This window comes from Lissotriton vulgaris, chromosome 6, assembly GCF_964263255.1.
Source record: "Lissotriton vulgaris chromosome 6, aLisVul1.2, whole genome shotgun sequence".
NCBI classification, from domain to species: domain Eukaryota; kingdom Metazoa; phylum Chordata; class Amphibia; order Caudata; family Salamandridae; genus Lissotriton; species Lissotriton vulgaris.
In genome coordinates this window covers 1,825,768,377-1,825,785,095 of record NC_141694.1, presented here as the reverse complement: position 1 = coordinate 1,825,785,095, position 16,719 = coordinate 1,825,768,377, and positions in this window count along the sequence as shown.

The window sequence follows — 16,719 nt, the reverse complement described above, 5'->3', positions numbered from 1 at the left end:
AGTAACTCATTCCCCACCCGAGACAAATGAACACCGTCCCCCAAATACATACTGTCATCATTAATACACCCATGCGAAATAGAATGCAGTGCATTGGACCGGAACAACCTACTCACTTTGTTATTAATTTTTCTCACCGAGTGATTTAAAGCAGAAACAGAAATAGCCCCCGCCACACTTTTCGTGGGATCATATGGGACCACGCAATTGTGCACCCTGGAACTCTCCTCGCTAACCAACTTACAGTGGAAAGCATCGCCTCCAGGAGAAGTCGTCTACCAGTGGTGACCAAATCATTGCCCCCAAGATGTACTATGACTACAGAAGGCGGTGACCTCGCCCTCCCTAGCAAACCCTCGAAAAATGATTGAAACTGGTCAATACAGAGACCGCCCATTCCGTAGAAGGACACACTGTACCCGTATTCCCCAGCCACGTGCACCATGTCACCTGCCTTGAATACGTCCGTGGCACGCCTCACGTATGAGTGGCCCACGACCCACACCTCCTTTTTCACAGCCGGTGATGTCTGACCGCTGTCCCGGTGTTGGATCGACTGCATAGTCCGCCCCGCCTCGTAGGCTTGCGTAACTGAAAACCAAACAAAACAAGAAGCGTGAGTACATCATTACAGCTTCACAACATGTGCAAACGCACATACCTTTTATAACAATTGGAGGACCAACGCCCCACACGTTTAACCTGTTCTACATTCAGACCCCTGGCTGTAGCCTCTGTAGCAGCCCCTATCCGAAAGGAATGGGTCCCGAACTCGCCCGGGTTCAAGCCCGCAGCCGTAATTGACATCGCAAGCACCCGCTGAAACTGAAACCTTGTCAGTGGGGTGGCGTCCGCGTGTCTCAACAAGGTCCCCCCCCATGATGCCATCCTTCGTGTTAAATAATCCTCTAAACACTTCACTGGGCACATGGATGACCCGGGAATCCTGCGTATAATTATGCAGTCACCCATCCCACATTGATCGGTCTTGGACCTCACAAACGAGACAGTCATTGTCTCCCCTCTGATCTGAACGTGCTCTGCGCACAGCCCTCCCGTCACATCCTGCTTGTTCCTCGCCACTAATTCGCTTACCCGCATAGCCCCGTGAAATGCCAGCGTAAAAGCGGCTCGGAACAGCACTGTCTCAAACTGAGATGAACATGTTGTAGGGAGTCTGGATAATAACTGGGCCAACCTATCCAAACCTATCGGGCGCCTGTCATCTACTCTGCGACCCTCAAGGCGTTGCCACCCACGTAGCGCTTTTTGCACAACGAAAGACGCTGTCGGGTCCTGGATCCCATGAGCCCTAGCAACAAAGGAAATGGCCGCCCGATGCCTGTGGGCCGTGGCCACCGATTTCCCCGCCAGATGTAAAGACATCAGAAAGTTCACTACCCATTCCTCCTGGCCCCAAAGCTCCTCACTAGCAGTCCCCAAAAAGGCTAAATAGGACCGGAACGCCCCTTCATATGCCTTCCTCGTCCTGGGTGCTAAACTCTCTCCCACGAGGTTACGAAGTTCGGAGCACCGAGAGACCAGAGAGCTTCGGGAAAGGGTGCCGGCTCCGGGTCCGCTGTGGGAAGAAAACCCCAGAAGGCCTGCATACGGAAACGAGAAAGGGCATCAGCCGCCTGGTTCATTATCCCCGGGACATGTCTTGCTTTGAATAGCACATTCAATTGCATACACAGTAATACGATTTCTTTGAGCAGTCTCAAAATCCATTTGCATCGTGCCGCCTGGCTATTGATACACTCAACCACGGTCATATTATCAGACCAGAATACCACAGAGTGATCTCTGAACCCTTCAGGCCACGTTCTCAGGGCCACCAAAATGGGGAAGAGTTCCAAGAAAGCAATGTTACTTGTCAGTCCCCTGTCGCGCCACCATGCCGGCCATCTTTGTGCAGACCATCGAGTACCGAAAATGGCACCAAAACCTATACTCCCTGCCGAATCTGTCCACAGCCCCAGCTCCTCAGAGGACACGGCCGGTTTGTTCCAGACGACTCGACCATTGAAATCCGCCAGAAATGCCAACCAAATGCGCATGTCCTGGCGGACCTCTGCCGAGAGCCTTGTGCGATGATGGCCTTCCTTCAGTCCGACCATGGCTTGAGCGATCGAACGGGAAAAAGGGCGGGCCATTGGTATAACTCTTAGAGCAAAATTCAACTGTCCCACTAACTGCTGTAATTGATGCAGCTTAACCTTAGATTCACTCATACACATTTGCAGGGACGCCCTAAACTTTAACACTTTATCACTTGGTAAACGGAAACAACCTTCTCCGGAGTCTAACTCGATCCCCAGAAACTCGAGGCAAGTCGAAGGACCCACCGTCTTACCTGGTGCCAATGGCACGCCAAACTGATTCATTAAAACACAAAATGCAGCCAAAGCTTGCCCACATTCCGGATCCCCGGCTGCCCCCAGGAACAAAAAATCATCGAGATAATGCATCACATGTTGGAAACCCGTCTTCTTAGTGAAGACCCATTGTAGGAAACTACTGAATTTCTCGAAATAGGCACAAGAAATAGAGCATCCCATCGGCATACACTTATCCATGTAGTACTGACCCTGAAACATGAAACCCAGGAGACGCTGATCGTCTGGATGTACCGGGAGCAACCGGAACGCTGACTCGATATCAGATTTTGCCATCAGCGCACCGGGCCCCAGGCGATTCAAAATGGCTACGGCCTCATCGAAGGATGCGTACCGCACCGAACACATTTCCGGGTCTATCGCTTCGTTTACGGAAAGACCACGTGGGGCTGACAAATTATGTATCAGCCGAAACTCACCAGGGTCCTTCTTGGGGACCACTCCTAAAGGCGAACAAACAAAGTTAGCAACCGGGGGCACACTAAACGGACCGGCGACTCGACCTCGAGTAACCTCCTTCCGGATCTTTTCCTGTACCACGGTCGTATGCTGCAAGACCGATATCTGATTTTTGCATTTTTCCACACCCTGAAAGTCCCCCACTGGGATGCGGAAACCATATGAAAACCCGTTCCGCACCACCCCAGCGGAAGCACGATCCGGGTATACACTGAGCCAGGGAATCATTGCCAAGGTATCAATCGGGGTAGGTAAAGGCGCCCCTCGGACTATGTTAGACCTGTTTGGCACCTCCTCTACCCCCGTTATCACCCGTTTTGGCTCTGCACGTGGACTCAGGATGGGATGATTGCCCACACCCACTACATTCGTGTCTAAATTTGCACGACCCCTGGGGCCTAGTACATTTACCCCTGTTAAAGTTCCAACAAACCCCCTTTTTACCTGCATTACCGGTAGGCCTCGAGTGATTGTCGGTACCCGTACCTGATCGAAAGGGCGTCCCCGCATACTGACGGGAGGATTCGCCCACGTTACTCCCTACTAATGGCAATTTCAACATACCAGTATCCTTCATTTTGGACCAGGACACAGAATCATAACAATCCCAAGTTAAGTTTTTATCATGCTCTTTTGCTTTCCTGAAAAGGTTATCATAGCAGAACCAATGATTACCCTCGTGTGATACCGAGTACCCCATGATCCGTGACTGATAAATCGGCAATTCGGGTAGCAATTCGGGCCTTCGTTCTCCCAAGATCGATGTGAAAACCCCCTACGCCTTGCCCCAATTGCCAATGTTTTCATTTACCTTAAAGGCGGCCATCTTTGCGCGCCAAACACTCGGGTGCATGAGGTCCTTCTGACTTTTAACATGCTCCATCTCATAATGATCAGTAAGCAACGAGAAGATGTTTACATATTCCCCTGCCCATATCTTTTCTTTAATCGCTAAAGGGACATCCTGACCCAACTTCTCCCTTCTAGAGGGTGCCGATTCTTCCCTCGCAATCGGCAATGGCCGCTTACCTGAACCGGACGCCGTCTCAGCGACTACAACCGTCCCCTGTGGCTTCTCTACGGCCGCAGCCGGCGTGGATACCTTCGCTGCTTCCCGAGTTGCACGCAGTTGCTTCATCAACACCTGCGCGTCGACAGCCGTGGCGCCCTCGCTACCTTTACCCAACCACGCTGCTAATTGTGCCGCCAGCTCGGGCGGCATATCTTCCCCGGACACGGGGGTGACCACAACGGGAATCGGATTCCCTTCCTCCGGCACAGGAGTGGGTGCTTCGAGCGGGACACTGGGACCCGGGATATCTCCCCCAGCTGCTCCCCTCCTGGGCCTCTTGCCTTTTCCTCCCGGGGCTGTTCCCTCCAAAGGACGTTTCGGCCCCCCTTCCTCGTCTTTATCCATTCGCCTCTTTAGTTCGGTCACCTCTTTCATGAGAACACGCAGCATCTGGTCGGTAGTCATCCGCTTTCCCGCCTTCTTCGGCATTCTCCAGCAGAGTATCTAGAAAACAAACAAGAGGATTACAACGCTCAAAATTGGCTCTTCGTTCCGTCTCGAGCTCACGTGCAGCGAGGAGGTGCAGCTTCAGAGCACAGGAACAAGAGGATGCCTTCTGGTCTTGTTTCTCCTTTTATCCGTCTTCAGGGCGGGCGTAAACCCGCCCCTGCCTGCCCCAAGGGCGTGGCCAGCCGCGTTAGTGTCTAGGCCAACCCACTCGAGGGCGGGAAAAAGGCGCGCCCCGGCTACGCCGCTTCGGGCATACCAGCCGAGACTCGCCTCCCGCCCAAGATGGCTTCCCGGGGGGATCGTGGTACTCTGCCATACGTTCGGGGGGACCGATTGGTCGCCCCTTTCCATAAATACTGCAGCAGGTACGGTGTGTAAGAAGCTCACTGCTTTCCAATTAGTTGTGTTTTGCTTCACAGCCGGAGGGTGTGGGCCCGTTTTCTTTAATGTCACAAAATGCTGACATACCCTAGTCATGCTAATATCCAATTGCTGCAAAGGGAAATAGAAATAAAATGCACATATTCCGAGAGAGAATGCTTGCTTTTTGTCACGCTGCTCTGAAGCATACACACACTATAGTTACTGTTCCAATGCATCTTGTTAATGGTATTTCAGGTTTAGGCTGCTCAAGCACGGAAAGGGCCTTGTTGCTGGTTGACAATGCTTTATTGTCAACTGGACGTGTCGTGTCTGTTAAATTTCTCCTTCCCTCCTGCATTCATCTCTTTACTTCAACACCAGAGTGGATTTTGACACCATGCATAATGTTTTGCCCTAAACAGCTCTTTTCGCACACTAATTGGTTACGTAACATTACAACTCTACTACCTATGAACGCATTATTGATTCAGGCATTTTGTCGGCTACGCCAATTGCCACATAATTAAATATTTGCCAAATATTCCATCATCTGCTGCATATTCTGCATATTTGAACAAAAAAAAGCCTTGTTTCCATCTCAAACGGCTCAAATGTTCCCAAAAATGCAGCTTCACGTGTTACAGCATGGTGGAAGGCCCTTTGCAAAGCTGGAATGGTCACATGTTACTTATTGCTAAATATGGGTGTTAAAATTGTAATAATAGTGCACAAACGTCTCATCTTTCTGTACCTGTATTGCCTCTTTATGCAGTTCTCTTCCATCTTTCTGCACCTTTCTTCCTCTTCCTGCACCTCACTGTCTTCTTTCTGCACTTCACTTGCCTCTTTCTGCATTTCTCTTGCCCCTTTCTGCACCCCTCTTGCTTCTTCTTGCACCTCTGTTGGTTCTTTATGCACCCCTTTTGCCTGTTTCTGCAACTCTCTTGCCTCTGCTTGTAGTTTTCTTGCCTCCTTCTGTACCTCACTTGCCTCTTTCTGCAGTTCTATTGCCTCTTTCTGAACCTCACTCTCTTTTTTCTGTATCCCTCTTTCTGCACCTCTCTTGTCCCTCTCTGCACACCAATTCCCTCTTTCTGCACCCCTTTTGCCTGTTTCTGCAACTCTCTTGCCTCTTTCTACAGTTCTCTTGCCTCCTTCTGCACCTTGCTAGCCTCTTTTTGCACCTGTGTTCCTTTCTGCACCTTTCCTGCCTTTTCTGCACCTCTCTTGCCTCTTTCTGTACCTCTGTTGCTTCTTTTTGTACTTCTCTTGCATTTTGTGCACCCTTCATGCCTCTTTCAGCACCTCTGTTCTTTCTGCACTCCTCTTCCTTCTTTCTGCTCCCCTCCTGCCTCTTTCTGTACTTGTCTTGCCTCTTTGTGCACCTCTCTCACCTATTTCTGGACCTCTCTTGCCTCTTTTTGCACCTCTTTTAGTTCTTTCTGCACTGTTCTTGATTTTTTTATGCACCTATTCTGCAAATTCCTGCTCCCCTCTTGTATTTCTGTACCCCTTTTACCTGTTTCTTCACCTCTCTTGCCTCTGTCTGCACCTCTGTTCCCTCTTTCTGTACCTCTTTGCCTGTTTCTCCAACTCTCTTGCCCCTTTCTGGAGTTCTCTTGCCTCCTTCTGCACCTCTGTTGCTTCTTTCTATACGTCTCTTGCCTCTTTCTGCACACCTGTTGCTTCTTTATGCACTTCCTATGCGTCTTTCTCTACCTGTATTGCTTTTTTCTGCACCCCTGTTGTCTCCTTCTGTACCTTTCTTGCCTGTTTTTGCATCTCAGTTGGCTATTTCTGCACTTTTCTTGCTTTTTTCTACACCCCTGTTGCTCCTTTCATCAATTCTCTTGCCTCATTCTGAAGTTCTCTCACCTGTTTCTGCACCCCTCTTCCCTCTTTCTGCATCCATCTTCCCTCTTTGTACAACTGTCTAGCCTTTTCTATATCTCTCTTCCCTCTTTCTGCACCATTCTTGCCTCTTTTTGTACCTCTGTTGCTTCGTTCTGCACTTCTCTTGCCTCTTTCTACACCCTTTGTGCCTCTTTTAGCAACTCTGTTGCTTCTTTCTGCACTCCTCTTCCTTCTTTCTGCACCCCTTGGGACTCCTTCCGCACCTCTGTTGCCTCTTTTAGCACCTCTGTTGGTTCTTTCTGCACTGCTCTTACCTCTTTCAGCAACACTATTGCCTCCTTGTGTACCTTAGTTGCTACTTTCTGCACTTCTCTTCCTTCTTTCTGAACCCCTCATGACTATTTCAGCACCTCTGTTGCTTCTTTCTGTACTCCTGTTCTTTCTTTCTGCACCCTTCGTGACTCCTTCTGCACCTCTGTTGCCTCTTTCAGCACCTCTGTTGGTTCTTCTTTCAGCAATTCTCTTGCCTCTTCTGCAGTTCTTTTCTTTCATTTTGCACCCCTACTACCTCTTACTGTACCTCTCTTGCCTCTTTGGATACCTTTCTTTACCCCTCTTGCCTCTTTTTGCATCTCTGTTGGTTCTTTCTGCACAGTTCTTGCTCATTTCTGCACCTCACTTGTCTCTTTCTGCACTTATCTTGCTTCTTTTTAAACCTCTGTTGCTTCTTTCAGCAATTCTCTTGCCTCTTTCTGCACTTTTCTTCCTTCTTTCTGTACTCCTTCTGCCTCTTTCTGTACCTCTCTTGCCTCTTTGTGTACCCCTCCAACCTTTTTCTGCACCCCTCTTACCTCATTTTGCATCTCTGTTTGTTCTTTCAGCACTGACCTTACTTCTTTCTGCACCTCACTTGCCTCTTTCTGCACCCCTGTTCCCTGTTTCTGTACCTTTACTGCCTGTTTATGCACTTCTCTTGCCTCTTTCTGCACCTCTGAGTTAGAGGTACTTTAAATTCCCCAGCCCAATTATGTACCAGGGCCTTACAGGGGAGGTCATGCCAATCACAGGGCTACCCCAACCCATAGTTAGCCCTCGTGGATTGAGGTGCTTTCACTGTATTCAAAGGGTCTTTCAGCATAGCACTGGCTCCAGGCCTCCTTAGTCAGTCAGCTACCATCAGTAGCAGTCAGTAAAAAGTTGGGGGCACAGGATGACTTTGCAACAAGGCCTTTTTCTGCACATCTATTGGTTCTTTCTGCATATCTCTTGTTTCTTCCTTCACTTTTCTTCATATTTCAGGACTTCTATTGCCTTTTTCTGTATTTCTCTTGTTTCTTTCTGTGCCTTTCTTCCTCTTTCTTCACATGTCCTACCTCTGTAGGCATAGTTAGAAATTATCATTTAAAAAACCCTAGAAATTCACTGAAAAAACCATAGGTTTCAGGGACATTATAGTTAGAAATTATCATTTAAAAAACCTTTGAAATTCACTGAAAAAACCATAGGTTTCAGGGACGTTATAGTTGGACATTTCACTTGTACAAAACCAGAGAAATTTGGCCATTAAAATTAGTTGAGTTAACTATAACTCGCGCCCCCGCAATGCACTGCTGATGACGTCACAAATTACATCATTCATGACATGGTCAGTGACATCACTGATGACTTCACAGAAGCATATAATAATAGGCTATTAAGCTTGTGTGTCGTGATTGACAGTGTTTCTGGGGGCTTTAACTGTTTGGGGTATTGTTATGGCCGGGTTTTCTGATTAGATGGGATCAGCCCCTAGGGGCCCCTCCAACCCAGCCAGAACGTAACCACATCCCTCCTCAGGACCATCTATCCAGGCACCTGGGTACCTACCTGAGGATGGGGAACTCGCAATATACAAGCTCATATTATCAGAAACACCACTAAATCTATAGGGATACTAAGAATACTCACTGATTACTAAGGATATCCATGCCCTACACCACACTCATACCTTATAGTCTCGCGGCCACTCAGACTAATCTACCCTGGGGCAGATATGACACACAATCTGGCGTGTCTACACACGTGGGTCTGCAGCCCCAGTGCTCTCCCTTTTTCCAAACGGTTTACAATCCGGCAAACCTCCACGCTGGTAATCCTCCCCAGCGCTCTCACTTACACAAGCCACAATCCTGTGGGTATACGCGATGGTAATCCACCCCAACGCTCTCACTAACGCCGTATATCAACGACGACCACATTCCTATGAACACCTTCAGTTATATGTTGGGAAGTCTCTCTCTCTCTATTCACTAAGGGCTTGCTACTACAATATTAGGAGTTAGCCAATTAATATAATGTACCTCTTATTCTTGGCATCAAAGGTTCACTCGCTCCCTATTTATGTGATCACCACTTACCTGATTGGGGTTACTCATCCATTCATATAAACTATAACCACCTAGGAGATACATTTACCTGGATTAAACAAGAATACAAGGCACATTTCAGTTTACTAAAAACTGGGGGTTTCTTTATTAGAACAATATAGATACATATTATAATTGACACATCCACATGTAACTGACAAAGACTATAGATAGAACACACCGCTGCAAGGAAAAGGATTAGCAATACAAAAGCCTAGGGAATAAAGATAAGATTAAGATGTAAGTGTGAAGTAAACTAATATGACAGGAGCGCTTTCACCTGATTAGTGTGAAGTCTTGTTCTAGCTGTCATCTGGGCTCCTCTCGCGTCTGTGTCTTGGCTCATCTCAGGCTCTCTCTCTCTCCTGCACTCTTGGATACACCTCTGCGCTGATCACTTTGCACTGGACTTCTCTCCCCCACGGACTCTCTCTCCACATTCCAACTTCAGTCTAATAGTTTCGGCCGTTCTGATACTGTTCATTTCACTAGCTTGTTCACTCTGTTTCAAGGTTTCTGTGCCAATGTCCAATTAACTCCAGCTGCTCCCACAGGTTAATCCACGATCTCTCCTCCGTCTCTTCTAAAAGGCATTACTTCAGACTCCAGCTATTCACACCTCCTCCTGATAAGTAACTGCTTCTGACTGCTTCCTTCAGTTCCAGCTCACTGACTGTCTGTTTGTCTTCTCTCTGTTCCAAGCATGTCCTGTCTCTTCTCCTCTTGCAATTCCACTCCTCCAACTCTACCAACACTCTCTGCTTATCCAATTTCAACTCAGCTCTCTCTAGCTTGAACTCTCTCTCTCCTACTCCAACAGCTCCTCACTCTTCTACCACTCCAGCTCGACTCCTCTTCGCTCCGCCAACTCCACTCGACTGCCTGACTCCGCCTCTGCACTTCACTGATATAGAATGCTGTTTCCTCATGGAAAGTTCCAGCCATCAGCCTGCCGCCCATCAGATCCCTGCACCACTCCGCGCCAAGGACACACACCCAGCCGGCCGGCCTTTTGTTGTGTCTTCCACACAGAGAATAATACAGCCTACCGATAAGGGCTGGCCCAGACCGGTTCTCTCCAAGTGAACAACAGCTTTAACTATAAACTTTACCTTTACTCTAAAAAGCCTCTCAGCTTCATCAACATGGAGTCCCTCTAGTTCTAGGCCTGTAGGCCTGAGAAGGATGAAATACCCCTTAGCTCTGTCAGAATACCTACATAAACCATACTAATGTGTCTACTATAAGCAAGTATGTCAAAGCCAATAGGCAATAGACAGATTAGAGTCAAGAATAAGGGATCTATCATCATATTAAGCAGCTATCCTCTTCTAGGTCTGGAAGAAAGGGCTTAAAAGGGCCAACACAAGCTAAGAATACCTATCCTAGATGTGAGCAAGATTAAAGTCTATATCACTGGTAAATAGAGCCAAAAACCCTGCCATTACATTCCACCCTTAGACTTTATCTTGTGAGCATCTATAAACAATAACATCCATATAAACAAACATCAACACAATCTATCAACAAATCAAAAACTAAAAAACTCTCTAAAAAGAATGACAACTTAAGGAAATTCCACCTGAAACTCAATTGTAGGGAATACAAATCTAACAACCAACTGAGAACAAATCAAAGCACCCTTGACTTGAATGCTGAAACATATCTAAGATTTGATCTGAAACTAACCAACGCATTCTCAAACTAAATGTGCCTCAACTTCTAGTGATAACTGGTGAAGTCTAGTGATGTAGGGACTTATGTGTTTAATAAAAACAGCAAGGGGCCTAAATGGGGCCTACCTACTTCGGACAACTTAAGAACTAAATGTGTTTCAACTTATAATGATAAAACAACAAAAGGGCCTAAATGAGGCCTACCTACTATGGTCAACTTAAGCTAATGATAACTCATGAAATCTATTGGTGTAGGGCCTTGTTTGTGGAATAACAATAACAATGGGCCTAAATGAGGCCTACGGACATTGGTCAACTTAAGGAAACATTTGGTGAAATCTGAGAAATAAACATGACAAATTGTTCTCAAGGTCTGAGCAAACATTAATAATAATGAAACTAAAGGACACACCTCCCAGGACAACCTAAAGTCTAGGGTAACCACCCTTGGATCAAACAAAGTGAAAGTGTAATAACAGAAAAATAAAGACAACCCCATTCCTACAAGATAGCTGGTGTAGCACTAAGTAGTGACATATATCTATATAAATGTGGACTATATGTAAAAGCACAATATCATAAAACAGTTAGCACTTAGTTATCATCACACTGTGGAACACATGTGTGTACCACCATTTAAAAATTCAACAAAATCATGAAAATATTTCTTTTTGTTTAAAAGTGAGGCCTGTTCGTAGTGATTGCAAAGAAAAACATGGCAATAATGCAGGCCAAGTAAATGCATAACAGAAAACATTTCTTTTTGCTTAAAAGTGGGGCCTGTTCGTAGTGATTGCAAAGAAAAACATGGGAATAATGCAGGCTAAGAGCTTGCATAACAAAATCCTTTTGCGGGAAACATAATCAAAATCCGAGAAGAGAATATTATTGGCTTTGTAATATAATTAACCCCTTCCAGGCTCATGACGAGCTCAGTCAGTGTTCAGCACAGGGGAAATTTGGGCAGTCAATGTTTTTATTTTTCGGAATATCAGTGTAGGTCACCACCCTGCGTCAGCATCCGGTAGAAAGGAAGCACGTCCTCCGCCGTTGATCCACCACCAATCCGGTCTGGTCTGGTCTGGTTCCATCTTCCAAAAATAATAAACTAACATAAAAACATAAAAGTAAAAAACTAAAATAAGAAAGGAAGTGGGGGGGCGACCCACACACCAACACCACAACCCAGCAACCCTAGGACAAGAAAACAAGTATCATTAATCTTGCAGGATAAAATTTACCAATTAAAAAGCACCCCAAGTGCTTTTCATTGTCGGGAAAAAAAAAAAAACTTAATTAATTAAATACATTCTTCTAAAGTCAAGACATAATTAAAATCATATATTTTTAAATCTGTTTGGGCAAAATCTATATTTTACATACACAGCCAGAAGGGCCCAATCGTACCCTAATCCTCTGTGGGACAGCCCCTCCCTTCAGAATACGCAGGAGCCAGGCTACAGTGTGAAGTAATTTGAATCACTGCCAAAGGTTGATCTCACTGCGAGGGGAAGGCACTGCCAAGCACTCGATGCAAGCATCTCTAGTGTCTAATCAGGGAAGCCTACCCAGGCCTACTGTATCTAACTAACTCCAAGGGCCAAGAGTCTGCCAACTACTCTGCATGGACAAGCATCCCTTATCAGCGGGCAATGAGGCTGTCTGCGCCGACAGCCAGGAGGAGCGAGTTAGCCCCCCTTCACATAAACAAACCGTCCTCGGAGCAAAAGTGGCTGTTAGCCAATCATAACAAGACAGGTAGTGTTCGGAGCCTGCAGAGGGAAGGGAAAAAAAAACCCGTCTTCACAAACCAGCTGGTCTGCCAAGGTCGACAAACAAATTCTTTGTAAGCCTTTCCCAGGCCTGATTCTTTACCTAACGAAAACAAATTCATATGTGGATGCAAGCAATTTAAAATAATTCTGGTACAGTGTACTGCTACTTAAAAGCTCCACTTTTTTAAAAAAAAAAACTTTTGTTTAATTAAGTCAACTAGAGGGCAAGGGACATTTGAAACATGGGCATTGATTTAACATGCAGATCAACACACAGAAAGGGGCAATTTGCTTCTGCACACAATACTATGCATTTATTATTTGAAAAAACGAATTATCATGGACTGTTGGGTTTAATATTTCTCTGCACATATATCTATCAGGCAGCATGTTTACCGTGCAAGGTATTACCTTTCCATCAACAGCTTGTCAAAGTACATAGGCGAGCCTTATAACTAAATGCAAATTAAACTAATGTAAGGGACACACAGATGGTAGTGTGTTATAGTTATCATTTTTACCAATATATTCTGCTCCACCCTAACTATACACACTAGCATCCAAAAAATAAAAATATATACTGTCAGCTGTTGAAAGAGAAATAAATTTAAAACAACATAAAATGCAGACACATTTCACCATTGTATTTTGTTCAACCAGGGGCAACATGTAAATTTGCATTGCAGAGCGCAAACCTTTCAATTAAACCTAATAAAAGGGCCACATTCATATATTATAAAACAGCTATTTATTTTCTAACTGAGTGAGTTAAGTCATATATGCCGGTTTTACTGCATATCAAAACATTCACAATTGAGAAAAAAAAAATGTTCAGCTCGCATTTGGGAAAATAATAATGAGAACACATTTATTTTAAAAGCACACGGTTGCCTTTCACTAATTAAAAGCACATGTTACCATGCACTATTGGGCAAGATTGATTATTCTCAACCTGTGATCATCGCAAAACACCGGCCAGCACATTCCTTTCTAGATGGAAAACCCTCAAGGAAATAATTAATGAAAACAGCCCCGTAGCGCGCGCACACCAACTGGGCCATCTTCTAATATTTCACTCATTTTAAATCATGCATTCAAAAATAATTCTCCACACGTCTGTGGATACATATTAAGAAGCACATTTAAAAGAACACAGCTCTCTCCGTGCAAACCCTTATCTCAATCCGACTGGTTGATTTATAACTTACCGACCTCTAAGAGTTAGACACATGAAGTCATCCGTTCCAAGGCAAACCCACACAAATTCGTAGACGCATTTCAAAAAGAATGTTAAATGAACAGAGCCCTACGCTCAGCACAAGATGTTACCTTTCCTTCAAGAAGCTGACAAAGCACGTAGGCAGACCCAGAAACCAATAAAAGTCAAAATCAAACCACCAATCATCAAAATATTCACTGACTTTTATAGTCAGTTCAGATAACCATGCAAGTTAAACAGCATGTTTAGAATAAATACTGCCATCACAATTCACGATATTAACCCTTTGGCAGCTGAAGCACAATCATTTCCCAATGACTGCAGATACATGGGAAAATCATGAACTCATCTCTCCACGTTTACAGATAACAAGTACAGACATCTACAAACAATTTCTCCAAGCATTTGAAAGAGAACCAGCTCTCTCCTACCTAATGCAACAATAACATGCTCTATCCAAGCCATGACCACATGGCGCTATTCACAAGCCATATTTACAAGACAAGTCAACAAATTCAAAAAATGACACGCTCCTCACAAGGAATATATGCAAGGCACAATTCACAAGCAACACAGCAAGTCAAAATGAGAACATGCAACCTCACAAGCCACATTAACATGGCGCTATTCACAAGCCATATTTACAAGGAGCTATATGCAAAGAACTCCACAAATTATATAACAATGAACACATTTCACATTGCACAGCATAAGCAGATGCAGCAATCAAGTTAATGGGCAATTTAAAAGCATTTTTTACACACATTTATACAATTGGACGATCACAAAGATGTAACTGGCTCCCTCATGTAATGCCATCCTTCAACCCTGACAGTTTAAACACCAAGATGAAAACCATTCCTTCCACCCTGAATAAGCCAAATGCCATGATGTAATGCAATCTCCTCACGCTGCAACTGTTCAAGCCCATAGGTCACACAGGCTACATAAACTGCCAAACTACGCCAGATGGAACTGGCGCTCAGGGCACTACTTCACAACACATGGGAAACTCTCTAAGCACATGGCCAGGCACACAGGATAAGTAAGCAGTTCGTGACGCCAGATGTTATGGCCGGGTTTTCTGATTAGATGGGATCAGCCCCTAGGGGCCCCTCCAACCCAGCCAGAACGTAACCACATCCCTCCTCAACGACGACCACATTCCTATGAACACCTTCAGTTATATGTTGGGAAGTCTCTCTCTCTCTATTCACTAAGGGCTTGCTACTACAATATTAGGAGTTAGCCAATTAATATAATGTACCTCTTATTCTTGGCATCAAAGGTTCACTCGCTCCCTATTTATGTGATCACCACTTACCTGATTGGGGTTACTCATCAATTCATATAAACAATAACCACCTAGGAGATACATTTACCTGGATTAAACAAGAATACAAGGCACATTTCAGTTTACTAAAAACTGGGGGTTTCTTTATTAGAACAATATAGATACATATTATAATTGACACATCCACATGTAACTGACAAAGACTATAGATAGAACACACCGCTGCAAGGAAAAGGATTAGCAATACAAAAGCCTAGGGAATAAAGATAAGATTAAGATGTAAGTGTGAAGTAAACTAATATGACAGGAGCGCTTTCACCTGATTAGTGTGAAGTCTTGTTCTAGCTGTCATCTGGGCTCCTCTCGCGTCTGTGTCTTGGCTCATCTCAGGCTCTCTCTCTCTCCTGCACTCTTGGATACACCTCTGCGCTGATCACTTTGCACTGGACTTCTCTCCCCCACGGACTCTCTCTCCACATTCCAACTTCAGTCTAATAGTTTTGGCCGTTCTGATACTGTTCATTTCACTAGCTTGTTCACTCTGTTTCAAGGTTTCTGTGCCAATGTCCAATTAACTCCAGCTGCTCCCACAGGTTAATCCACGATCTCTCCTCCGTCTCTTCTAAAAGGCATTACTTCAGACTCCAGCTATTCACACCTCCTCCTGATAAGTAACTGCTTCTGACTGCTTCCTTCAGTTCCAGCTCACTGACTGTCTTTTTGTCTTCTCTCTGTTCCAAGCATGTCCTGTCTCTTCTCCTCTTGCAATTCCACTCCTCCAACTCTACCAACACTCTCTGCTTATCCAATTTCAACTCAGCTCTCTCTAGCTTGAACTCTCTCTCTCCTACTCCAACAGCTCCTCACTCTTCTACCACTCCAGCTCGACTCCTCTTCGCTCCGCCAACTCCACTCGACTGCCTGACTCCGCCTCTGCACTTCACTGATATAGAATGCTGTTTCCTCATGGAAAGTTCCAGCCATCAGCCTGCCGCCCATCAGATCCCTGCACCACTCCGCGCCAAGGACACACACCCAGCCGGCCGGCCTTTTGTTGTGTCTTCCACACAGAGAATAATACAGCCTACCGATAAGGGCTGGCCCAGACCGGTTCTCTCCAAGTGAACAACAGCTTTAACTATAAACTTTACCTTTACTCTAAAAAGCCTCTCAGCTTCATCAACATGGAGTCCCTCTAGTTCTAGGCCTGTAGGCCTGAGAAGGATGAAATACCCCTTAGCTCTGTCAGAATACCTACATAAACCATACTAATGTGTCTACTATAAGCAAGTATGTCAAAGCCAAGAGGCAATAGACAGATTAGAGTCAAGAATAAGGGATCTATCATCATATTAAGCAGCTATCCTCTTCTAGGTCTGGAAGAAAGGGCTTAAAAGGGCCAACACAAGCTAAGAATACCTATCCTAGATGTGAGCAAGATTAAAGTCTATATCACTGCTAAATAGAGCCAAAAACCCTGCCATTACAGGTATCTTAACAGCTGCACGTTATAATATGTAAAGTGCATTTGTATAAGTGGATCGGGTACCTTTTCTACTCCCAGAAGCGCTTCTGGCATTTACGATTCTTATTGACTGGAGTCAGTCAAAGAGGTCTGTTGTTCTAAATTCTGGGCTATAGACAGCTTTAGCAGTTTGCCAGCTGCGTGTTTCTGAGAAATACAGACACAGTTACTGGGGTTCCGGTGAGTCCTTGAGTCCTTGAGTCTGCTCAGGTGTCATTTACTGTTTGC